Genomic DNA, 26,228 nt, shown 5'->3' on the forward strand with positions numbered 1-26,228 from the left:
TGTTCGCTAAATTATGACCCACGGACAAACACATGCTCTCTTTTCAAGTTGTGCTTCATTATGCCCCTATACTGCAGTTTATTGCAGTGTAACAAAAGAAAGGGCTGTGCTGGCACTCCTCACATACGCCAGTGCTAAATCAATCTTTTTAGCTTAAGACACTGATAAAGGTGGTTTGAGCAAACCCAGCTGATTTTGCATTGAAATGGATTAGAACAAAAGTCTCAGTTTATCTGAGCTTGGTTTCTCCTTTCCTGCAACAGCTTAGTAGTCTTGGGCCTCTCTACTCTGCAACCTGCCTTTGCTCTCACGTGCACATATTCTTACTGCTTGGCTGCTCTAAACTTCTGAACTGTGTAGTTAACAACAGGAATCATCTCTTCCTTCCTTCTCTCTCCCTCTCGCTCCTCACCATTAGTCTGGTACCCCAAGCTGCCAAGCCATGCCTGGTACGTTTCCCTAGCCATCTATGCATTCATTTTTGTTGACTTTTATTTTACAATTTCAAGCACAACCCCTAATGTAAACTATTTCTATTTATTTAAATAATGGATTAAGAGGAAAAGACACTAGACAAAACATTTCATATTGATTACTTAGATTATAACTGTTGGTTTTGTGAGATGCAGTACGCAACTGGAACAAACAGAATCCTAGTGACAAAATGTACTTAACGATAAGATCTAAGAGAACAGGAAAAATACATTCCTGCTAAGCCATGGTGCTTTCATTTAACTTAAAAGACATATTTTGTAACTTTTTACAGTTAATTACTTTGAAATAAAAATATTTCTTCCTTATAAAACATAGCAAACTGATATCATAGCAAATGATATTTTGTTAGAAAAATTCCTGGTATTACTTCTAAAGCAAGTGAATAGCAAAAACATCGACTGCTTAAGATATCTGGTTACCTAGCAAAGAATGAAGCGATAAGAACTGTTTAGAGGTTTAGAGCAGAGCATAACATACTACCTGCTACCTCCAGATATACTTCATAAAGCTGCATAATAAGCAATAAGAGAAATAATTAACTTTGTCTGAAATAAAAAATAATTTAGTTGTAAATTCAACCCCCTCAGAAAGTAAAATCACTCATTGATTTGTGTCTTTTTAACCAGCTTATTACACAGGAAAAGAAAAAGAGTGCACTTCCTGAAGATGATCAATAATCATAGAATCATTTAGGTTGGAAAAGACCTTTAAGATCATCAAGTCCAAATAAGCAGGCTTATTAAAATAAACTACTGTATTCAGTGAGAATGATCTATAGAGCACCAGGCACAAAGCTGGAACAAATGTAGTTTTAACCTTAAGTCTATTTTAATTTTAGATTGATGTTCTCTCCCCTCTTCTAAACTGAATGTCCTTGCATACATGACATTTAGGGCTATAACTCACAAGACCAGGTAACTTGCGTTGAGACAGCTAGCAATAAAAAAAATTCAGAGTATCATTAAAATTTGGGCTAAAAATTGCAATTTATGGGGAGCTCAGCCATAAAGGGCAGTATTGGTCATAATCTCATCAACCTTCTTAGTAAGTCAGTCTGCCTGTAAGAGTCAGACGGAGCCTTTACTTGCTAAATTCTACCATCTGATAGTATGTGCAAAAAGCAATAGCTTATTTTTCTGCTACGCCTTTGGACTCAAAAAGCTGGCTAGCTGAAATGTTAAGATCCTTGGGTTCTAATTGGAGAAAACATTGGTGGTGAATCAGGAATTTCTTTGAATCAACTGAGTTTACTTGCAAAAATGCTACCAGTCATATTTTTGTGAACACAGGGCAAGTCTGATAAACAAAGAACTATTTCCTTTCCCTTTGAAGATATGGTAAAGGCAGTGCCAGGATTCCTACAGCCAGATAAAAAAACACCACAGGTGGATAACACAAAATGCTGAGCCAGTCTAAACTTGCGGTGCCAATTCAAATTTGTTCAAAGTATTTTTGATTAATTTTGTGGTAGCAAACTTCATGCTTTACCAAGTCTGCCTACACGACAGTTTTATTGGTCTTTCTGCAGATAGCCCAAAGGATTTCTTTCCAGTCCCTTCCTGTTTCCCCCTGACTCCTTGATGCAGTGTTACTGCATTCAAGCCATGAACCACCTTTAAATGAAGGCTTGAGGTTGGATTCTATTGATTTCTCAGTCATCACCACTGAGCTTTCCTTACCTGCTGACTTCTGTACTGGGGCATTCCTCATAACAAGCTTCCATTGACACTGTGCTGCGCGCTGAGCCTCTTCATCAGAAGGCTCTCCAGCCTCACCTCACCATATTGCATAGCAATCTGCTGCAATAACATCGCACCAGTGCAGAGACAGGACAACCCATACTGCTGCAGTATAGGACACCATCAAGCAGAACTTTGGTTCTCAAGTGTAACTTACAGGAACTCAGCTGTGATTCAGAGCAAAGCTTACTGCTTCAGCCAAGCCCTGAATTTGCACCAGTATCTGCACACCTGTTGAGTGGCACAAGTGTACCTTAGATTGCGTTAAAATCCCAACGCATTGCAGGTGAAGCATTGGGCTTCCACCTGCAGTACTACTTTGCCTTTGATTGTGTTATGTCTGTAATCTTGCAATTACCAGATAAACTCCTCATCACAAATTTTATGCTGTATCAAGTACAACCTGAAAGGAGTGCTTTGGTGCTTTTAAGCACTGAAGTTTAACTCATTAAACTTTTCCTCTGGCATCTGTCTGAAGCTTTATGTATTCTCATTAGAAGAGCAAAAGAAGACAGAAACAGCTCATTTACAACTGTGCAGTAGTAACAGCAGCTCTCCTTTGATATATTTTCCTTCATTTATACTCCACCTATTTCAAAGACATTCTAAATGTTTACAATACAACAGTAAATCTGCATGCAAAAGTAACACAGGCTTCTACATCAGCAGTGGTATTCCACAAAATGAAACTAAAACAGAACCTAGCTCATCTCCTGTCCTGGAGCGCTTGTTTAAATAGACAGGCTTTCAAAGGGAGCCTAGATTAGGCTCACTGTGGGGGCGGGTCTGTTCTCTGTTGGAACAAGAGGGTAAGCAAGTTTCAAGACTGACAGCATTGCATTGTAAAACCTGAGGTTTATTAGCACAAGTATCCATGTTAATCTTAAAAGTCACGCTAACATTAACTGATACATACAGAAATCTGATGAAAGAAGTACCCCAGTCTGTAACACAGTAGTCATTGTACTGTGTGTAGTTGTGAGAGGACTATATGAAAGTTTCCCAAGTACATTAAGCTACAATATAAAGAAAAATTTCCATAAGATACTTAACATTGTAAGGAAATTTTCTGCTCTCAGTTCTAATGACATGGCAGGGCGTGGGTGTGCAAACAGAGCTTGTACACAGAAAGTTCCACACAGTGGAATGCCAGTCAAGAACACTGCGCTTGAGGACTTCTGCCTCCTATCTGTATGAAAAATCACTGAGACCTCTTCTTTCCTTCACTGAAACGTTAGAGATTATTGATGGTTCCCAAATTTCATGGACGGAGTAATGTGAGAAGTTTCCTAAACTGTTTTTGCTAATTCTGATCTTTTTTAATATTATTGCAGTTTTTCTGAAGTCCTTCTCTCTCTAGGTGTAACTAAACAACTCTATTTTATTCCCCTCCTCAAACCATCTTGTCCTTTTACTGTTCACTTTCATCTTACAGATTCATAGACTCCTCCCCTTCTAGAGAAGTCTTTCCAAAAGTATTTTCAAAAAGTAGGAAATAAACTCCATATTAATAGGAAAGGCCCAGACAGAGAAATGTGAGATGCAGTAAAGAGGAAGAAAAACAGAAGCTAAAACCAGCCAGATGAAAAGACAGTCAAGAAAATTTTAAGCTGAAGTTCATAAAGAGAGACTAGAGAACAAGCATCTAGCACAGACCAAAACAAAGATCTGAAAGCCTGCAGTAAAGCATGATTAGAGAAAAAACTGACACACAAGAATGACTAGAATTTTCCTTGGTTTTTTTTTTTCCTTCCCCACCATTACATGAGCAATAGTGCAGTTTTACTAGTGGAAGAGTCTGTAAACATGTTAATTGCTCTGGAACTAGATCAACGCTTGGCTAGATAACAGGTTTCCATTTTTTTAAATAAACAATTTTTCTCCCCATTGTTAAAAAAAAACTCCATACTTGAATTACATCAGTTGGTATGCCGTCTTTTGACTGAATCCCTGTAAAGCAATGCCTTCTTCAAGGCAGTTTTTTGATTAGCTTTATTTTGTCAGGTCTTAATGGAGAGTTAACAGCAGAGGTGTGAGATTTTTAAAAAATTGTTAATATTCTGAACAGTTGTGATGTAGGGTAAGAAAAAGACAGGAAAGTATACTGCTGAAATACAACTGGGGTTCAGACAAGCAAATGGATCACAGATTTAAAAATAACAGATCAGTCTAAAATGTATCAATCCACTACTTGACAGTGAAGTTTAGGATTAAAAATCTCCCCATTTTTAATCTTTTAACTGTGTAATGAAACATTGAAGTTTCTGCTACTTTTTCCACGGTTATATTATGTCTACTGTGTCACAAAGCTTCCAAGGGATTTTCACCACTTAGCATTTTCCAGAACAATGAGCTATGCTATTTTACAGTTGCTTTAAGTAACTGGTTTAAGGTCCTTTGCCAATGCTATAAAGAATCAGCAAGTTCAGAAAAATCTGAGGCCGTAACTGGATTTTAAGTTTTGTCAGTTGTTTAGAGATAACAGTAAAACAATCAGACTTGATTTCTAAAGGAGATATCACAAAGATATCAGTCCTCAAAGATACGGGTACATAACACCTCTAAAAGACAGGCATCAAACAGAGATACCAGTGAAATTAGGGATTCTGGAGTAGGGATCGATATTTCAAAAAATAATTTTGGTATTTAGTATCTAAATATTTATTATTCAGAAGTTCAACATCCTAAATGTGTCTCATTCTGAAGACAGTAGGTACTGTTACAGAGATCAACACAGAAGATCTCTGATAGAATAGAATATTCAGTTACCATTTTAGAGAACTGATGCAGCTATTCCGTGACCAGTGTTACAGTCCGTCAATAACAACAGCCCTCCCTACAGGTGAATGTCAGGCTTTCCACACATTCTTCTGTGCCAACTTTGTTGATGGTCCTTAACCCTTCTTCTTAGAATGAGACAATTGCTTCAGCTATCAGTCAGTGATGTAAGGTGCAGAGATGCCCCAGCCAGCTCATACATTCAGTAGAATCATAGTGATACTTTGGATCTTTAATTAAAAAAACCAGCCCCAAACTTTATGGTAAGTAATAATAGGTTTTCTTAAAGTCATTAATAACCATTTACTCTAATAACATCAACTAATAAGGTTAAACTATACAGATTATAGCCTTGCCATTTCTTGCATAATTAATTCAAGAAAGAAAATCTGTAGAAGAATTTATTCTGTTCTCCCAAAAACTATGTCTAAAAAGTGCATTCTGTCAAAACAGGGTTATATTATTTTCTTAGCAAGCTATCCAGACCTAGCAGGAGGTTGATAAATACAACGCAATTCTGTGACATAATCCAGTTAAAGATAATTGCACAAAAGATCATTCTTTACTACAAAAAATCTCATGTATTCCCACTAAAGAATCTTTGAAATGGAGTTTGTTCCTTACCCCATTAACAAAATGTGAACCAGATTAGATGTTTACCCGTATTTCTGGATCTGCAAAATGAACTTCACAAACAAATCAGTGTACTTATACTGTAAATATACAATTTAAACCAGAACCTATGTGCAATTTCAACGGTCACACTGAAATTACCCCCTCTTGGGTCTAATTATAAATTCAAATTAATAATTTTTAAAGGAAAGCCTTTTAATAATTATGTATAAACTCTTATCAATGTGTCTTATATATAGTGAACAAAAAAGCCACGATCTATTCCAAGGAAATTCCTATTTCCTTGATTTGGAAATCAAGACAGTTATATTTGATAACAGTATTTTTCTTCTTAAATGGTATCTGCCTGCATACAAAGTGAGTCCTTTTCTTAAAAAAAAACCCACCAAAACCCTACAAACACCCCAGCCCACCCCCCAAAAAACCCAAAACAACCCACAACCCTTTTCAATCTACTATACTTTTTGTATCAGTGTTATGATAATATATCAGATAGCCCTAATTTCAACTGTTTAAGACAAGGAAAATACAAAAAGAGACCAACCAAACTGAAAAAAGAAAGACAGCGTATGGAGGAAGTGAAATGAAATTATTAAAAATACAGATCTTTTTTCTCATTCTAAGATACAAAATGTTTATGATGACGGAGAGCTTCAAAAGCACAACCATACAATATTCAGTAAATGTTAGCTATCGTTCAAAACCACTCAACTTTTACTGACTCTCCAAAACTACCGCTAGGTTCCATAGTTGAAAAAATATTCATGCAACAGGGAACTGCTATAGCAAGCCTAATGATGAGGGGATTAGAATGGAAAGTGAGAGCACTGGACTTTCTTTTCTGGCAACATAGTTCAAATCCCAAGTGAGACAGTAGGATAAATGAGCCAGAGGGCCTTCATTCATTCTCCAGCAAACAACACACCACAAAAGATCCATACATTATGCCAGGAAAATACTCAGCAAGAATGAGAAGCCTTGGAAACAGAAATTCTTGACTCAGAGTCTGGTTGAAGGTCACTGCTCTAACAGGGCAAAGTTCACTTGATTTGCATTTGATATATTGATATGTAAAGGAATTTGAGTTGTTTATGATCTTTTATTTCCTACAAATGATCCAAAGATGGAGGCAAGTATTAATCTTTTCAATTTCATAGCTTGGTGGAAGGAGATCAAAAGAAACGCTTCACATTATTGAAGGAGCTACTGAAAATATACAGACAAACCTTTTTCTAATTTCTGTTAAATTAAAAAAGAACGTGTCTGTATAAAGGAAAAGAGTCAGATTTAAAGTTTCCAGTTTCCACACCAGAACTTCCCTATAAATAAATAAGCCTACATCCAATTTGCTAGTTCAGATCCTGCTTAATAGCATCAGAAAATCCCCGTTAGCTAATTAAACATGATGAAGCGATGTTTACTGATTTGCTATTTTATTTCAAAACAAACCTATGCTACATTGATTTTTTTTTTATTCCATGATGCTTGAATCAAATGAGATTAGACACACTTAAGAAAGCAGCACTAATCTGATGACACTACTCCAACAAATAAAGTGACAGGCCTTTCATTAAAAAAATATACAGAAAAGACTCCAACAGTGACTAGATTATTTTCCCTCTTTTCAGAAACCCTTTTATATGACAAAAAGAGTTCTTAGCCTGGCATCTAATTATAATTCCAACCATATAATCCACTGCAAAGGATTATGCAATCCTTGCACAATTTGGAGGTGTAATTTACTGCAGGAACCAATAATGCACTTAGATATCTATCTTCAACGCAACAAATCAGGTAGGTAAGTGTCTGAACATTGGCACTGGTGATTGCAATCAGCTGCTGGGGCAGAAAAAAAAAATTATGAGCATGAAATTAATGATTGCTTTCAAGAATTTTAGACTTAGCAGTTTATTATTTGAAATCAGTTTATTACTGAGTGTAACCAAAGAGGAAGACACAAAGAAGCTTTTGCTTCTTTACGAGCACTTGATCAAATAAATGCACATGCACACAGAGGACATTCACTAATCTGGTCCACTGTTATAATGACTGTAAACTGCTGAATGATTCTCCTTGACTCAAGTCTGACAAATACTGTCTGAGAGTATTCTTTAGCCCGAGACATGGATCTTCCCCTAGCTGGTTCATGAACTAAAACCGACTTCAGAAATACGCTGCAGTTCTTCAGCAGTAGGGACTATAAGGTATGGTATTTTTTACTTTTGAAAGTAAAAACAACCTAAAAATATATGTCATTCAGTCACAGTACCTTATAATTTTTGCCATCCAAGGAACAAAGGCACAAGATTTCATTTCTTGAAGTCAATTTTCTAAGCTCATAAAATGCAAGTGCCTCTATCAATAGCACTTGCATTTTGGTTCCCTTTGTGTTGAAGCACGCTAGCTGCAAGACTTTGAGGAAATGAGCTTGAACAGAGGAGCATGGGTGGATCCTAAAAGCTTCAGCCTGGACAAAAACATCACATAAATAAGGGAATTATAAAATTAATTGCACCATGAGGTCTTGCCTAAGAATGATTAATGCATTTCAAAGTTCTTACTAACTTCTTCCTTTGCTGACAGCATGGCATATAGAAATAGAAACCACAGCCTCTGACCCCTGCACATAAAACTAAAGCCAGGACAAGCAAGACAAGGGCATGACATAAACTACTGCTATAGCTAAGTAAAGTTTATCTGCACACTTGAAAATCCTTTGACAATGCCAGCCACTGGTGGGAGGAATGTGTTGCTATCATTATAAGGAAACCTAGAACCAGGGGCATTCTGGTATTACAGTATCACGGTGGTGAACACGCAAACAAGAAAAGGCTGAGAGAGATCAAAACAGCAATGTTTAGAAAAGGTATATTATGTATATGACACTATTTTACTAGGAATTTGTGAATATTGTATTGCACTTCGGCACCCTCTGGTGTTGACTGGTGCTGAGAGTTAAAATTCTGAGAAAAAACTCCATAACGTAACTCCGTAACGTTACTGACTGTGGAGATGCTCCTGATGTACGTGAAGAACAGGATCCTATTATTCTAAAGCACAAAATTGGTGCTCCAAAAATAAGAAATATGCAGAAGCACTAGAACCCAATACATGTAACTTAATAGCAAGAAACCTTAGTCTGAATATCTAAGACAATCCTTGTATATTTGACAGTTTGGTGAAAGAGTTATTTCTTAAATATCTCTCTGCTTAAAACGAGTTATTTATCATCAAAAGGTTCTTTGTTTGTTTTCAGTTATATATTTGCTAAAAATAAGATCATTACTACTGCAACATTAAAATGAAAACCTCTTTTTAGTATGGCTCACTGTATCATCCCTCACAAAGAAGCTGATGCTTGTGCCATGACTGCAACATTTTTCCAAGAGCAGCAACAAGTACAGTCATGTGAAATGAGCTCTAACACAGCACTACTGCTTTAAAAGTGGGAAAGCAGACATTACACCGACTGGGTATTACAGCTGCTGTTTTCCTAAGCCGTTTCTACCGTACTCCAATGGTATTAGATCACAGACATTTACATGCAAACTTGTCTACGTAGCATGTTTCAAAGCTTTTCAATCCCTCTGTGTCTCTCTCAAAGCAATCATTGTGTCTTTTCATTTGATGATAGTAAAGTTGATATAAAACTATCAATTACAAAACAAAAATTTATTCAACACAGTCCTGTATTTTTCCTCAAGATACTCCCTTATTTTTTCAAAGGCAGCTGAAAAGATATGTTAAAATAAGATTAATTTTATCTTCCAAATAATTTAGATTGATAAATTGACAAAAAAATAGAAAACCAATTCAGATGTCTGAAAAAAATAAAATTGCCCTGAACATTATACAACACGAGAAGAAAGATTCCCTGTATTACTTAACTTGCAAATAGTTAACACATACAATTTTTATGAAAAATGCAGACCATGTAAAATCTCATTATAAACATTTCTCTCTCAAAATACTACATTATTACAAAGAAGATCTTTATCTTATTCTCTGTGGATTTGAGAATACCCCTTACTATTAACTATTCACATTTCTTTTAATTCCGAATTTTAAAAAACAGTACTAGCATACTGAGGAATAACTGCCACAATTAAGATCCAAGATTAAGATCTTTCCAAATTTTAAACCCACAAAAAGTTGGTTGGAGACATCTGCTAGCACACCTAATTATTTGTCATTAACCAGTGAGCACTGTTCATAACGATACGACAGTACTGATTAATAAATACACATACAACAGTTCTTACCAGAGAAGGAGGTTATCATGGTCTGTTATGTACTCTTAAAATGCAAAGGCTTCTTGGCAAAAGACACACCTTGAGAAGCCCTATGCCCAATCAGCAGTCGGACCTGCCTAGGAGACGGCAGCTGATGAATCAGTGACAATAACTGAGCAGTGAGTTTCTCTCCCCCCACCCCCCAATCAAGGAGAAGCTGTATACTGTGTTGACTGAACTTTTTCACACCTTATTTTCAATTATTATTATTACTTTTCTACTAGGTGAAAAATGTGCCAACTATTTGCCAATGAGTCATGAAATACAGAAGTTCCTACTTTCAGCTGAGAGTTTTGCAGGCTATTTCTTTAAAAAATATTTCTTACAAAAAATTTCTGCAAAAAAAGTTTACTAATAAACTGGAAGAAAAACTTTAAACAAACAAACAAACAAACAAACAAACTGACAAACAACAACAACAACAAAATTGACGTGTTTACATCAATGTGAAACTATGCACAAGCTCAAAACACCCTCCACCAGTCCAGGGCTCAACAGCTTAATAGGGAGAGGTAAACTTACCTACTCCAGGCATCACATTCTATTTTATCGTACATTATTATTATTATTAGGCTATGGAAGCCACTTAGGAGTTTCAGTTAGGATCATTCCCCACTCACCCAGACTGTGTATCTGCCCTGAAAACATTTATGCTCTCAAAACCTAGATTTATAATTGCATCACTTTGCAATTATATATCCAAGTGATTTTTTCTTGAATCACAGCTGTATTGATCCTAACCAGAAGACCACTGTATTGAGGAGTTAGTGATCCGCATAACAGGTGCAGGCCAGTGCTGCACTGTGTGTACAGCTTGGCTGTCAGACCTGTGCTGTGCGGCACATTTCCCTTGGCTGCAGGGTCAACTTAGCCAGCTAGCTGGAACAGAGGAGCCTGCAGGCAGCTCCCACTCGGTACTGGCGATTACATCATCTGTGTGTCCTTGTCTTTATCTAAAAGTGCAGCAAACAGTTCTCAAGTGAACCGGCTTTCTGTTTGACAGTAGAAATGAGAACTAGAATTGTTTCACGAAAATCCTGTAAGAGCTCAAAAGACCAAAACGTCAGATGACCTTTCCATGGACAGGATCTTCCTGGCGTGCTGGGCTCTGAGACCTGTTCCATACCACACAACTCAGCATCTGGAAGGATGTAAAATTATCTACGCTATCCTTTTTCTTTCCAGTGTTAGTGCCAATAAATGGTATTTTAAGCAATACTTTACAGTCTGAGTGTCTTCCTTACTGGGACCATAACAAACCAGTATCTCCTGGTGCAAAACAACAGGTCACCAGATTGCTTTTAGGTATAACCCCAAGGAAGACAGGTATGATGTCAGGAATGTTAAAATCCATGAGTTGAAAACTAATTTTATCATTTACATAAGTATATTAACGTTGAGCTACATATGGCTTACAGGTGTAAACTTCCATGCCAGATGTATGTCACGCAAGCTCTGCCAGCACAGAGATTGCAAAACAATCTGAATTTCTGATTTTACGAAGAAGCAAACTAGTAGAGGCTGTTGGGGACTGATTTCATTATGTTCTACTGGCAATTAGCTGCACACTCACCCTAACCCCATTCTGCACTGCAGGAGTGAAGACCCTGAAAGAACAATCTCAGCCCAAAGCCAACCACCCCCTACCAAAGTTTTATTAGCACCATCAACATTACTTTCTTTCTCCATAGCCCAGGTCTTTATGTTTCTCCTCTGCCCCTTCTTTTGTTCACCTGGCCCTTCCACGGTACTCTCACATCTTCCAGGGATTCCAAAGTAACTCCTCTGCCAGGTTCCGCTATTCCATTTTAACTCAGTGTGAATGTTACTTGTCCAGCCTGCCTAGAGACACCATTTCTCACACTTTCACCAAATGTCGTTTCACTGTTTTCTCGTTCTGATTAGTAACATAAAACATACAGCTATCTCCAGTAGATAACTGTGTTGCTGAAAAACAAGATGCAAAACTGTCAGTCAAAAACCATAAGGCCTCTATGTAATAGAATAGCAATTCATACCAAATACAAAAAGTGCCCATTTCACTTCCAAACTAGCCTTGAATAGGATTAGTGCTTGAAGGTAAATTAAGAAGCCACATTCCCACTGTTACACATACAATAGAATACCTTGTCATCACAACACTCACGAAAGCAAGTGATAATTTTGTAGTGAGCTTCTTGAATAAAGGCCACTTGTATCAAAACCTGATTGCAATGTCCCTGCGCCTCTATCTGGGTGTAAACATCTACCCAAATGGCTTGGTAATTTTGGATGGGGTCTGTGATGGTATTTCTTTCAGCATTTTCAGACTATTTTTCTGGATTCCACACCCTAGTGGCTGCAAACTCAAATATTTACAAAATTAACTACAGTCATGTATTGCAATAATAATAGTAGTTACATTACTTCCATGGAGGGTGATGGCAAAAAATAAGAGATCTTGTTATCAGCGATTCCTATAATTTCCAGATATCACTGACTCTGGAGGCTGCTTGTTTCACTTTGCTGCAGAAAAGGCTGGTACCTATTACTAATTTGAATAAACCAAGATAAACTTATATAAATGTGTATCACAATTCTGAACACAGGAAATAAATTTTTTGGGTTGTTAAGTCAATACTTACTGCCTGCCAGCATTCTGGAAGCAGAAGTAAAGCCCCCTAAAAGAATAAAGGACATTATTTTACTTCAGTGCTAGAATTGAGGAAAATTCACTGCCTATTTAGAGTGGCAGAGCTAACTCTGCACATTCATCACAAAGAAGCCTTTGTGTCTGCACAGAAAAGCCTTTGATGTGCAGCTTTTTGTTTCTTCATACTGTAACTTCTGCAGGGTGATAAGTTGCATTAACTTCAATGACTGGTTTTATGAGACAAAAATTGGAAGGAAGACTATGGAACAACGAATAAGCAAGATTTAGCTATAAAAATCACTTGCTAGTTCAACGTTCTTCCACTATGGCTGTTAAAACAGAAAAAAAAGTTTTACTGATAGATTACAGAAGTGCAGAATCTGAGTTCGGTGTTCTGCTTTTAAGCTAACTGCAAAACTGCAACAGGGCATTCATTTATACAATATACTAAATGACTTCCAAAACAGATTTACTGTGTTTATAGATACAAAGCTTTTTTTTTTGTAATCTGTCAGTCTTGAAGCACTGATCAAACTATAATATTGTATACTATAATATACCAGTATACAACGCAGCTGCCTACTGATGTAGTCATTCCAACGAAGATTCTTGAGAGCAAATTTTAATTGGTGTATGGGAAACTTTACTGTTTTCACTTTCCTCAGATATATGTATTACCTTTAATACACAGTAAATTAAGTCTTGCAACTGTAATACAAATTAGCCAAATTTCAAGTTGGCCAGTACAAGATGGTAAATGTGCCTCAGATAATGAGTATAATCTATTGTATCAGCAATAAATTTGGCAGATCTACAGTTCTGAAAATACTAGTCAAACTACATTATATAATCGCCTTCATTATACAATTTTAAAGACGGAAAATAAGAAAAAGAAGGATAGAGTAGAACTCCAGACAGGTAACTCGGAGCTGACCTGGCTCCGCTAGTGACTGGCAGATGTATTTGACCAAGTCACATAACCATGAGTCAGTCTACCTGCAACTGGAATTCTACAGTCTACCTTGTTTTACAAAACCATGATATTATTAAATTGAATTTTAAAAGGCTAGAAATTACTATGAAAGTCACACTCAAAGTATACATTCCAGGTAACTGCTATGCTATTTCTAATGTTCATAATCCCAATGATGTCTTAGTTTTCCAACTGTGCACAAACTTCCAATTCCTTCTGTTTGCTTCCCATACTGCAAGCATTTATGTATGGGCACTTAAGATACGCCCCCAGCAGTGCTGCTTTCACAGAGGAAGAGTGAGATCCTCCCCCATCATAAGGACATCTCTTCACTGATCCTGTGTCATCACTTCTCTTTAGATTATGATAACCCTTCCTCGGGATGTATTCTCTCCTATCCAAGCCTCTTCTGCTCACTGAAGAGACACCTGGGCCCCTGTAACCCTGTAACCTTCACCCTCCTGGTATGTCCTTCGTGCCCATGCAGATGTGCAGCAAGGGGCAAAAGTCTAAGGACCAGACAAGCCCTGACAATCTCTCTGCAGTATCCTGGATCCAAGCCCCAGTGCTCAGCAAACATCCCAAAACATCACGTCAGGGTAGCAAATGAGTGCTTCCATTCCCTACAGATGGGAATCTCCAATATCTATCAGCTGTCTTTTACTCTTCTTGTTGATGTTTGGTTCAGGCTCAGCTGGCTCTGATGCCTCCCCCGATGGGTCCTTGTTCATCCTTACCTCTTCCCAGGGCACTGCACTTGTTCTGTGATTGCAGCTCTGCAGGCAGAGGAGGAGCCTTCTCTTCTGTTCCCAGAAATAACGAGGCTCCAGCCCCCTCCATCTTGGGACTGATTTCCTGTTGATCTCTTCTTTCTTGTCACAAGCCTGCTCACCTCCTCTCACAGCTCCTTTTCTTCAATCAGCTCCTTAGCCAGAGCCCACCTCCCACAAGGTGGCCACCATGTTCACCCCATGTTCACAGAGAAGCACTAGACACCTAGACACTCCCTGAATGGTCCCCTGAGTAATGCCATCAATTTTGGTATGGCTTTTAATAGGAATTATTCTATATGAGAAAATTAATTCCTGCCACGTGGTCACTCAATGTCATAGTTGCTCATGCTAGATCTCAAAAGGCTGATGTCATATGTTATGTGTCATGTATGGGGTCAGGGTACCAGGTAAAAGAATTTGGGAACCTTCCAAATAACAGTGAGCACAACTACCTTGTTTATAATAATACCATTGGAGGGATACAGAAGTTTCCAATTTTCACAGCAAAACCAGATCCATTCTATCAGTATTTACCATGCAATTTCTTTTTCTTAATACTTCCCACATAGACCTAAAAAGGATAGCCGAGGGTTTCAGGGACAGGGAGGAATCTGTTTGGATTTCACTCTTCTTTTGGGATTTTTACAGTTAACGTATGTACTCTTTAGTGTGATAAAAGCTGTTGTTACAGAATGTTTTATCACTGCACACCTCTTGGCTCTACAAACTGGAGATGTGATAGAAAATTGACAAGATATGTTATTTACTCATAAAAATATCTATTCACATAACAAGATTTAATAATCAATTCTTTTGGAAATAAAGAAAAAAAGAAAGACGTCCTTTTCACAAGAAGAGCTGCTTGTGTTCTTTATATTCAGGTCACGGCAACAACTAGAACTAAGCATTTGGCTGGCAGCCTTTAATTTAATTCTGTTAAAGTGAATTTCCTCCCATTTTCATCAGAGAAGAATTTACAGCAGGCTGCAACCCAAACAGAATCAGAATCACAGCTTCCCCATCTGCCTATCGTTACCAATAACCCACATAGCAAATAATCTCCAGTTATCTTTCAGAAAAAAAAAAAGACATTTAAAATGTTATTTTTGAAAAACTCATGTAATATAGTCAACATATTTCACCCAATATGTGAAAATTTTTCCTAATCCATGGAGAAAATAGCTAGCTGTAATACAATTGTAAATTCTAAACAAGAATTTTTGACAGTGTTGTGGATAATAATTTATAAAATTTGAAAATTATATTTCAGAGTTAACCCATATGGTGCACATCACCCACTTGTGAATCTGAAACTCCTTTGTTCCCATTTACCCTGCTTCCAAAGTATAAAAAATGTATACCATTCCTTTTCATTGAAGTATCATCCCCGTCATTACACAGACCACAGACCCACTTCTGCTTCACACCATTCATCACATCCATATCTAGCCTATGCATAACCTCCAGGGTCTCTGTTTGCCCCTGTGACACAAGATTCAATCTACTCCTGTGCATCTCTGATCCACACTCTAGTATCAACTACATCAGAAAAAAATCTGAAGTCTTCTCTGACTGCTTACTATAAAAAGAATTTCAGATTTCTACCTGTATAAAAGAGAATGGTCATTTGCATGAGAAGTAAATCTGAAGTTTCTGTAACTCCTGTAAAATGGGATGAGCTTTGTTTCCCACTTGGCAGATAGCATGCAGGGATGCAAGAGGCCTAAGACAGTAGTGATGTCCCGTTAGCCACATCTTTTGGTTCAAAGGAGCTGGAGCAGCCACAGATAACTCCTTTGTAGTACAGGTGCTTCATCACCTTCCCTGTCCACTGTGTGTGGATGAACCATGAGCTGCTGAGCGTCTTCTCTGCACAATTGTGCCTGTGCAGGGTCAGGTGCTCAGACACACTCCCTTCACACTTGCCAAGTGGGAGTAAAAAGTGAGAAAGGTGAAGAATGTCAGCATAGAGTTCGAAGGCTATGGGTACTGACTGAAGAGTTAGTCAGTTCCACACAAATATCATGGAGCTAAAATTCTGCAGAACACCGAGTTGGATATCACCCTCACTTTACCTACAAGAAAATGTGAGTGGCTTGCCAAGCCATGCTGCAAGGCCAAGACAAACACAGGGTTAGAATTAGAGATTTCCTGGCACCCAGTCCATTGCCTCATATTGCACGCTGACTTTAGCTACAAAAATCAAGTTCATAAATTGTGATACAGTTCCATTAAGTGAATATTCAAGTAGATAAAGCAAATTTAGAAATAAACCCTTAAAATACAATCCACATTTGCTGGTTCTAAAAATCCACAGAGGGATAATTTTGCTGAAAATTTCCAGTACAGTACAATCAACATACATTTGAAACAGATCTAGTAAAAACTTGTTGGGGGAGGGAGGAGAAGAGCGTATATATAATTCTGGGCTAGATGCCCAGCCTGTGTAATATTTGCAATTAAAAGACTGACAAAAGGACACGATTTTTAAACAGTATTGTTTCTGCAATTAGATCAGACTCAGTATTCACATGTTATGCTGAGTCAGTCACTCATATTCATAACTGAGTGAAAAGCAAAATTTAATCAAGAATAAAAGCTTTTCATCCTTTTAGAACATGCTTGGCAAGCTCTTTCCAGAAATGGCACTGACTACACACAAACAACTTTAGGGACACACTTACTACCCAGTGATGATCCGAACAGTTGATAGGACACTCTGACCCCACAATAACTTTTAGCTGTCATGAAAAATAGTCCACACAGTACTACTGCCACACTCTGGGAAATCTAAGAGCAATAAATCCCGTAATATTAAAGTATCCCTCATCAAAGAGACAAGAGTCTGCAGCCATTTTTTTTTCTTCCTGTCCCTATTCAGAGGAGGTCCCAATCAACACAGATTAAAAGCACTTTTCCCCTGAAAGAAAGGTAATGACAACACTTAAAGCCTGGATTTATTAACCAGAGACATCTCCAAAGCAAAAGTTGGCAAAAATCACCTACGTGTTCTCTGTTAAAGCGAGCATCATGCCAACTCTGTCCATTACAAAAAATGAGGCACTCCAGGCCAAATTATACTCTTACTAACATTGATACAGCTTTGAAATAACTCCATTGTCTTGGTTTTCTTAGTTCAGATTCAGAATGATTCAAATGAATGCAGAGGTTAACCCAGTGTTTTTACTTACAAAACATTCCTGTTCTCTGCACTGAACCAGATGATTGCACTGCACCACTGCTTAAACAGCGCACTCGTTTAATATGTGCACATCATTCCCAGAGCACATGGGTGAGGAGAGAAAGCAAATGCTGCATTTAAACAGCGTGGGAGAAGGTAAGGATTTTTTTAGATTGTTTCAGAGTCATTATCTTTTAATTGTATATTCAAATTCTTGCTTTTAATCGGCATACTTGATGATGAACAAAATTTATATATTAATAATCTCAAAATACTATACCTTAGCATGTATGCTAGAGAAACATGTCCCACTCCTCTCGATTATAAGTCTTGAGACCAAATCTGTATACTTGCTGTTGGTTTTCTCCTATTTATTTTCTAAGTAAACTCTGGCAGAGGCAGCATAATCTTTATCAGTGTCTCAAGTTTATCTGGACAATACAACTGCTTCATTCTTACAAAATGAAGAACCAAGTAACTGAGCTGAAGAAGCAACTGAAAAAACAAGCAACAGGAGAACTCCCGTCACCCAATAGCGTTTAGTAAACCCGTACAAAGGAGAAAGGAAACTTGTTGAACAGCAGCTAAGCTATCTGGGTAGATTCTATTACATCTCTTTTGCCATTCAGGTTTGATATATGGAAAGTGACAAACAAAATAAGGTGCATAACAACAAGGCATTTCCAGAGGAAGTTTCATCTCAAAATTTTAAAGTTACCTTGCAGCTGACTAACTTGCACAACAACACGAGGAATAAGAAAGCATCTACTGTCTATACTTTACAGAAAGGAAAACGGAGCAGGCTGCCTACAGTCACACAGCATGGTAGCTGCGCGGCTGGAATAAAAATCCAGAAGTTCAGGATTAAATCACTAGACCACAGGTACATACTTTTCTTCTGAACTGCATAGGAGGAGCTGAGCTATAGCGTCATCTGAGAAGCTTTAAAGGAACAACTCGACTGTGTAACTATTTGTTGGCTTGGTGTTAATTTAAAAAAATAAAAGCCCAGATGGTTACACCTAGATTTCAAAATGTAGGCAAGAACATAACTTTGCACCGTCAACTTTGTCTTTGATCATTATTAACTTAAGGATGTAGTCTTTAAGACTGCTTTGGCACTTAAGGTAAACTGAGGTGTATTCCCCATAAATTTGAGGATTAACTTGAGACAAAAATAGGTGTTGCTTATCACTCTGTTTGCTCTGAAAATTACAAATAACATAAAAAGAGACTAGATACAATTTCATAATACCGAAGAGACAACCTTAAGATGAGGAAGAACAAACAGGTACAGAAAAATAAGGTGAATGAAATCATGTGTCTAGGATTTCACCAAATAGGAGGGGGGAAAAAAAAAGTGGAACCAAGCGAAACAGAAATGGAGAGCTGCAACACAAACAGAAATCCCAACATAGGGAGGCCAAAGATCAAGGGCAGTTGTAGTTAAGAAAATTCATTTAAAATGCATCACAGATGAGTACTTTGCACAGAATACAACTTGAGGAAAGTACACAAAAGGACACTGAAAAGAGCTGCATGAGAAACAGTTTGAGAAATGAGAAACTTGGGCTTATTACCAAACCTGAAATGTTAACAAAAAGCAAAAGAACTCCGTCTTTTCAGAATAACATAGACAGGCTCTCCTTTGGCAACAGAAATGCCCAAAAAGTCATGCTTCTGAAATGCAGTGGAATACAAGATGAGTGAAATGCAGAACTATATAGCACCACTGAAAAGATGCTAGTAGCCAATTCTCACTGTGTTAAGCTATGGAACACGGACAGAAAATTTCACAGTAGAAAAGGCTGATCAACCAAACAAGAAATAATTCTGCAAAGCAAATTCCCACTGGAAAACAAGCATAAAATTATGAAAACAAGCATAAAATTATGACACATACTCACAAAATGTGATTTTAAGAATAACAAAAAAGGGGGCTTTTTAAGAATAGTTTTATATAGTGAAAGGGAGCCATCACTTTGGATATTTTTGAAGGATGTTTGACACAAATCTTATGCATTTCTGAAACAAAATTTGATACGCTCTGATGAAAAAACAGATCCAATTAACAACCGAAAATGTTGAAATTGTCTTGAAACAGACTCCCATCTCTCTGGAAGTCAGATGTACTCCACTTTTGGCAAGAGGCACCAACTGGGACTTCTCCAAATGTCCTGTCGCGGTGCTCAGAGAGATTCCATGTGACTCTGCATAGGTTTGGCACTAATAGGGTGCACTCTTGAAGTAAATGTTTGTCAAGCATTTGCCACTTCGATCCTCCAGGAAGTAAAAAAAAAAAAAAAAATCTGTACGTGTGATTACTGAAATTGATTTCTGGAATCAATCTGAGGATCTCCTGCAAGGTGCTAACGCTCCAGTTATTTTCAGTGAAAACAGTCAATAGCAATATCCCAAAGGACGTCAATGGAATTAAGGATGAAAAGCACCTTGTAGTCATGAATTTCATCCTTGTGTGATATGAAGAAAGCACTCTTGACCACAACTGCAATAATCTGCATTTATTAAAAATGTTCCTTTGACCATCAGTCTGCACCATTGCAGTGAATGGCCTCCAAATGTACATATTCAGGAAGCAGGAAAAACCCCTCACAAAAACAAAGTCACTGTAGACACCTGGTTTTATGACATTTGCTTTTTGAAGAAAATATACCAGTAAGTATAGAAATAAAATAATAATAACATAGAAATAAAAAATAACTCAATAAGACATTAATAACAAATGTGTGGTACATAAATACATTAAATAATAAAACTGTAAGTATGAACGATGAAAAAATAAATTTAATTTTGCATTTATTCCAGAAGAAGATATTAGAAAGAATTTGAGCAACTACGAATGAACTGCAAGTGATACCATTCTAACCAGTTCCTAGGCTCATCACCAATTGCATTATCACAGAGAACAATGACTAAGATCCATGGACTGTACACCAGGTATTTAAAAATTACTATTAAAAATCACTTATGCAACATGAGGAAAGGGGTTCAAAGTCTTCAATCAAAAGACTGTATTCATCTCACAGCTAGCTCTGCCGCAGCTGATCTGTTAATAGAGCTGCACAGAATTAACATCATCTGTAGAATTAACATTGTACTCCCTTGTAGGAGTGATGTGGCACGATTGCTCATGTCCCCCCAACTCCTCAAGACACTGCCCTTGGGAATTACTCCTACCTACCCAAATATACTTGAGAGAACAGAACATGTATTAGTCCAACAACAGCCATAAATAAGACAATTGGAAGGGGTTCTTAACAGCAGTCTTCCTGCCGGCAGCCTGACAAACAAAGAGGGGTAATTCTCCAGTGCCCTGATAGTCACATGGAGATTACAGCCCCAGCTGAGGAAAAGGCAGAGATGCAGAAGCATCTACAACGTGAAGCATTTATCTTCATGCTAAGAAAATAAATAAAAAAAAAAATCAAACTGTAAGTTACCAAAAGAAACCCTCCCTGAAAGAGTTCTTTTTGGGATTCTCAGGCCCTGTGCATCCCAGCATTTTTCCTGCCGGTTCAAAGAGTGCTTTCTCTTGCTGCACTACACAGATGAATCATTATAGCAGTAGGGTTGCAATAATCCCCACTTCAAGGGAGAGAAAGAAAAGAACCTGAAATGTACAGATTGCGTAAGGGTCCCACTTAGGTAATCTATAGGTGACAACCTCTTTCTCTGTAGCCTTCTATGATCTCTTGCTCTCAACAAGTATATTTACTGTAAAGGTTCTTAGAGAAAAATTATGGTACTCCCAACAAACATCTGTGGAAGCTCTGTAAATTTGGAAATTGACTTTCTAATAAATTCACTGAAGCTCAAACCTAACCAAAATTAATTAGATATACAGTACATAGTGCTTTTTCTTTTCATAATGACAGAAGTTAATGCTGAAACCCAAGTTGTAAAAAGTCTCTTGAAGAACAATTTCATAATTAATTTCTAGATTTTGTTTTTAATCAATGGAAGAGTCTATAGGACGGTGCTATTTTTGGCCTGCCATCGATGCACTTGCTGTCTTGTGTCAAGGTAGTCCTACCTCAGTTTCTCCTCATATTTAAAATTAGCAAAATGGCACCTAGCTGAGTTTAGCGAAAATTTTCTAAGTGCCAGTAACTAAAACCTGTACTCCAAGAAACTTCTACTCCCTGAAACAGAGCACAAAGTTGAAGAGGCGCTAAGATGAAAGCCAGCTTGCAACAGAAGTGGACTTCAGCCAGCCCCAGAAGAGGGAAAGTCCAAAAGACCGATCCAGGTCCAGGCGCCAGCAAAGGTTAATCTGATCTGTTGGTTTTGCCTAACATACCACATTTCCATAGCTCATGAACCGAGAGCTGTCCTGTTTCTCATGCAGCAGCTCCATCTGCTGTCCAAAGGAAAGGTGGACTTTGCAATGGGACTACATATGCAGAATAAAAAAGGAAACTGACTTGAGTAATTTGAAATATCTCTGGAAAATTTGTAAATGCTTCCCCAGTCAGTCCTCCTGCACAAGCGGAACTGAGAGCCAGCCTTTACCTACCTGTGTAAACCAACTAACCAAAATGAAAACATGAGAGGAAATAACAATCACATGAGTGTCAGGATTCTGCACTCATACACCTTCAGAACTAGTCTTCTCACAGCAAACTGGGATTCTTCACTATCTGCTGTCATTCAGTGCTGTGCTGTCCAAAGGTACCATGTTACCAAATCACATTGGGGAGGTACTGACTCACTTCACCCCACAATAAATGTGCCCAGGTATTCACAAACTACAAGATGTTTATGGTGATTCTTAGTTACTTACAAGTGATTTATTTGAGTTGCACAAACATAAATTTAAGCTTATTATTCTGAAAATCAACTCAATTCTTAAAAACGAAAGTTCTGTTTCTTTTATGCAGTGCAGGGCCTCGAGGACTCAAATTAAACTTTCCACGCTTTGCATTCCTTTACCAGGAGCACTATGAAGAGTTCTGTCCATAACAGAACAGTTGTGGCAAGACCATATGGACCCAGAGCTTGTAAACTCAATCAGACCTACTCTGAATCTTGTATAACTTAGTGATTCTTGGTCTGTGTTTACAACTGCTCTGGCTCCACAAGAGTTTGTTAGCTTGGGGGGTGTGCCTCCAATACAGTACTTGCTGTAACTACTGAACCCTTCCAGTAACCCTCCCAGTTTCTGGGCAGCACTGCAAGAGCTATTTAATAATCAGCCAGCTCATGAGCTTTGGCTTGCTGCTGGCCACAGGCGCACTAGTTGGAATGGGAATCACAGGGCGTACTACCAGTGTGCCTTCATTACCCGAGTCACCTTGGTTATTCATTACACTCGGTATCTCAGCCCTTGATGCAATGGCTAGCGGATTGTGTATCCTAATCAGCTTATTTTACATCGATTTGATTAGCTTCCTGGTTCCTCAGATTTTAGGGTGCACTTGTTTTTCATGTTTTTCTCCACTCGTATGGATACTGATGCTTTTAACTTATGACATGATACACGAGATTCTCACAAAACCACTTTACTGTATAACCTAGGCCACGGCCCTGCAGAGCAGATCTCCTTCCAGCCCTGCCCGCTCCGACCCCAGCTCACTCTCCTGAGCCCTCCAGCGTGACCTGGTGCCTGGCAGCCCCGTGTCTGCTTCCCAAGCCCAGCAGGGACGGCCGCGGGAGAGCCGAGCCAGGGAGTCACCCCAGCAGCAGAAAGCTGCAGGCTTCGCCTGGGCTTAGAATTCAGTTTTGAGGCAGGTTAAAGAAAGAAGAACCTCATGCTCTCGTCTTTTGGGGTTTCTAATATGCCTGCTCTTGATTTAAAAAAATAACATCAAAGACTTGTTTCAGACCATAATTACGGCTTTTAAGGGAAAATCTTGGTTTACTGAATCCACTGGGGGTTTTACTGTGATTTTAGAACAGATACAGTTCAGTCATTGCTCCCTTTAATAGATTTAATAATGGGCATTCACAGTATTTGGAACAATGATCCAAGTACACTGCAATGTGTTTTTACCCACATTGAAAATGTTGTCACGTAATAGGATATTATTTCCCTCATTTATTTTCTTTTTTTGTTCTTTCCATTTACAAGGACTTTTTTTAAGGTCTCCAAAATATTCTCAGTCACTAATTTCCAGGTGCGATTCCCACATCCCATTTCTCCACCTGTCGACTCACAGTAAGTTGCTGCAGTGGCTAGCAGAGATTGCATGGAGATGTTTTTACCGGTCACCTGTGTCTTGTCTTTCAGATTCCCACACAGTTTTTTTTTTTGTCTCATGTGGCACTGGAAAGCCAGCAAAACGCTGCAGTGCATGGGATGCCCAGTAAACACAAGCACAGTTTTCTAAGTTCTTTTAATTCAGATGCTATTGTTTAAAAAACAAAAACAAAACCCCCCGTGTTTAGGCCGTCCCTAAAAACCTACAATGCTGGAAATCACTAATGTTAAAATAACTTGGTTCCAAATGACTTTGGAACTGGCCCAGCGTAGTTCCCATATCCTTGATGCTATGACTGAAAGTTGTTTTTTTTTTTGTCTGAAATGTTCCCGTTCACTTCAGGAGTGCTGTTAAAAGCACAGTATAAATAATTGCAATATGAGAAACGTTCGTATTTGTTAAAGCAAAATCATTTGATCTAGTTCGTCAATGTAGCACCTTCATCTGTGTAAAAAAACCCAATCCTATAAAGACTTCCTTATGCAAATTTATGGACTTTTGGAGGAACAGTTCCCCAACATAAGGCAATTGTGGAATATAATTATAATCCCCCAGACATAAGGATTAATACTGAAAACGCCCAAGTGGGATGACGGCAAATATTTTATACTGATTACTGACGAACTTAAAAAAAGGCAGTCCGTCACAGGAGATAACGACGTAGCCCTACGGCGAGCACTTAACAGCGGGCTGTGGGCCTCACCCGGTACCCGGCCGTGGGCAGCGCTCAAGCGGCACGCAGAGGCCGCCTCCAGACTCGTTTATACAGCGGCTTGTAAGACTAAGCCTATTCACACTGGTTAAAAAAAAAAAGAAAAAAGAAGAGAAAAAGATAAAAGTATCCACCGCCGACGCGTGAAATAGAGTTCCTCCGGGCCCACTCACAGCCCGGGCCCCTCCCGAGGGGCCGCGGGCGCGGAGCGCCGGCCGGGGACGGCGGCAGGCAGGGTCTATGGGCGGCGCGAGGAAACTCCAACAGGTGGCTCCGTGGCGCAATGGATAGCGCATTGGACTTCTAGCGGGTGAAGGGATTCAAAGGTTCCGGGTTCGAGTCCCGGCGGAGTCGCGTCTTCCGTTTTGCCCCCACCCCTCCTCTTTCGGCTGAAATCCTTTTACCCCACTCTCCCGTCTCTCACCTCTCCGCCGCAGCAATCGGGTCGGCCGACCTGGCGCTTCCCGGCGGCCGGCTCCCGTCAGCGAGGCTCCCCGGACCCGCCTCCCGACGGAGAGCGGGGAAGGCGGGGACAACGGCACCGGCCTCCATCGAGCGCGGCGGCGGCTCCTCTCGAACCTCCGCTAGGCCCCAGCCAGCATTAAGGCGCTTCACCGCCAGCGAGAAAGGCGGAGGGCCGGGGGAGGACGCCGCGGCGAGCGGCCGTTTGCCTCCGCGCCAGCGGGAGAAGGGCGCTCTCCCCTTCCCCCTCCCGCCGCCTGCCCTCAGGCAACGGCCGCCGCCCGCGCGCGGCGAGGGGGGGCGCGCGGCGCCCGCCGCAGCCCTTCCCCGGCGGGCGGGGGCCGGCAGGCAGCAGCCTGCAGCGGAGGGAAGGAGGGCAGCCCGCCGGCCCCGAAGGAAAGCCGGCAAGCAACCCCCCTGCCACAGCAACGGGGCCGGCGAGTTTGTCGGCATCTACGAACCGGCCTGCTTACGCCGTTGGGCTTCTCGGAGGGCCTTGGGCAAGTAATTCCACTTGAAAATGCGACTGTGTCTTTCCTGGAGGCACTCCAGTGGGGGTCCACGATACGTTTCTGGTTAAAGTTATTTTCAAGCAACAAAACAAGCCCACAAAATGCAGCAGACAAAAGGGAAGCATTTAACGCGTGGGTTACCACCACCTTTTCTTCCTAACTTACACATACCTATAGACAGAAGATGAAGATAATAACAGCAATCAAAAAAAATTGGGCGGTAAAACGGTAGCAGCACTAAACAAACCTTGATTTTGCTCAGGATTGAACACATTATAAATTCATCTGATTCATGATTTTATTCGTGGGTTTTTTTGTGAATTATTTTTAATCCTGCATGTGTGACTACGGCCTCTTTTTCAAACTGTAATAATCTTTATTTAAAAGCAATAAAGGAAAAATCCACATAATTGAAATGAAACACACCATCGGGAGCACACGTTAACTATCACTGTTTTGCAGCACAGTAACCCACTCGGGAATGCCATCTAGCTCTAAAATATATATATATAGCCCTTCACAGAAACATCAAACTTTCTCAGAATTTGCAGGTAAATAGCAAAATGGAAACCTCTCTACATTAACCCCATAAAAAGCAACCAAATCAAATGACAGAAGACAAAATGTTCCTCCTTGTTCAGTCACTTCCAGCAATGCATTTCAGCCCAAATACTATTTCCCTTTCTACTTTTTGTATTTAAGGACAGCTTCATAAAACTTGCTTAGTTCCAAGTGAAAAAAATTTGAAGGCAGAGGCTTTTACATATACGTATTTGCATGTTGCGAGCAACATTTACATAACCAATACTCTAAAAATGCAGAAGT

At 39.2% G+C, this 26,228-nt stretch overlaps 1 protein-coding gene and 1 non-coding gene across 2 annotated transcripts in view; one reads left to right on the top strand and one right to left on the bottom strand.

Moving 5' to 3' along the window:
* Positions 1-24,876, bottom strand: part of BCAR3 (BCAR3 adaptor protein, NSP family member) — a 118,785-nt gene extending 93,909 nt beyond the window's left edge. The window contains exon 1 of the mRNA XM_076337764.1: positions 24,854-24,876. The gene's annotated coding sequence lies outside the window, so the exon portion shown is untranslated. The remainder of the gene's footprint in view (positions 1-24,853) is intronic.
* Positions 24,699-24,783, top strand: TRNAR-UCU (transfer RNA arginine (anticodon UCU)). The gene is given in 2 exon segments: positions 24,699-24,735; positions 24,748-24,783. It is a non-coding gene; the product is annotated as a tRNA-Arg (tRNA).
* Positions 24,877-26,228: the final 1,352 nt, after the last annotated feature.

The sequence above is a fragment of the Aptenodytes patagonicus genome, chromosome 5 (assembly GCF_965638725.1).
Source record: "Aptenodytes patagonicus chromosome 5, bAptPat1.pri.cur, whole genome shotgun sequence".
NCBI classification, from domain to species: Eukaryota; Metazoa; Chordata; class Aves; order Sphenisciformes; family Spheniscidae; genus Aptenodytes; species Aptenodytes patagonicus.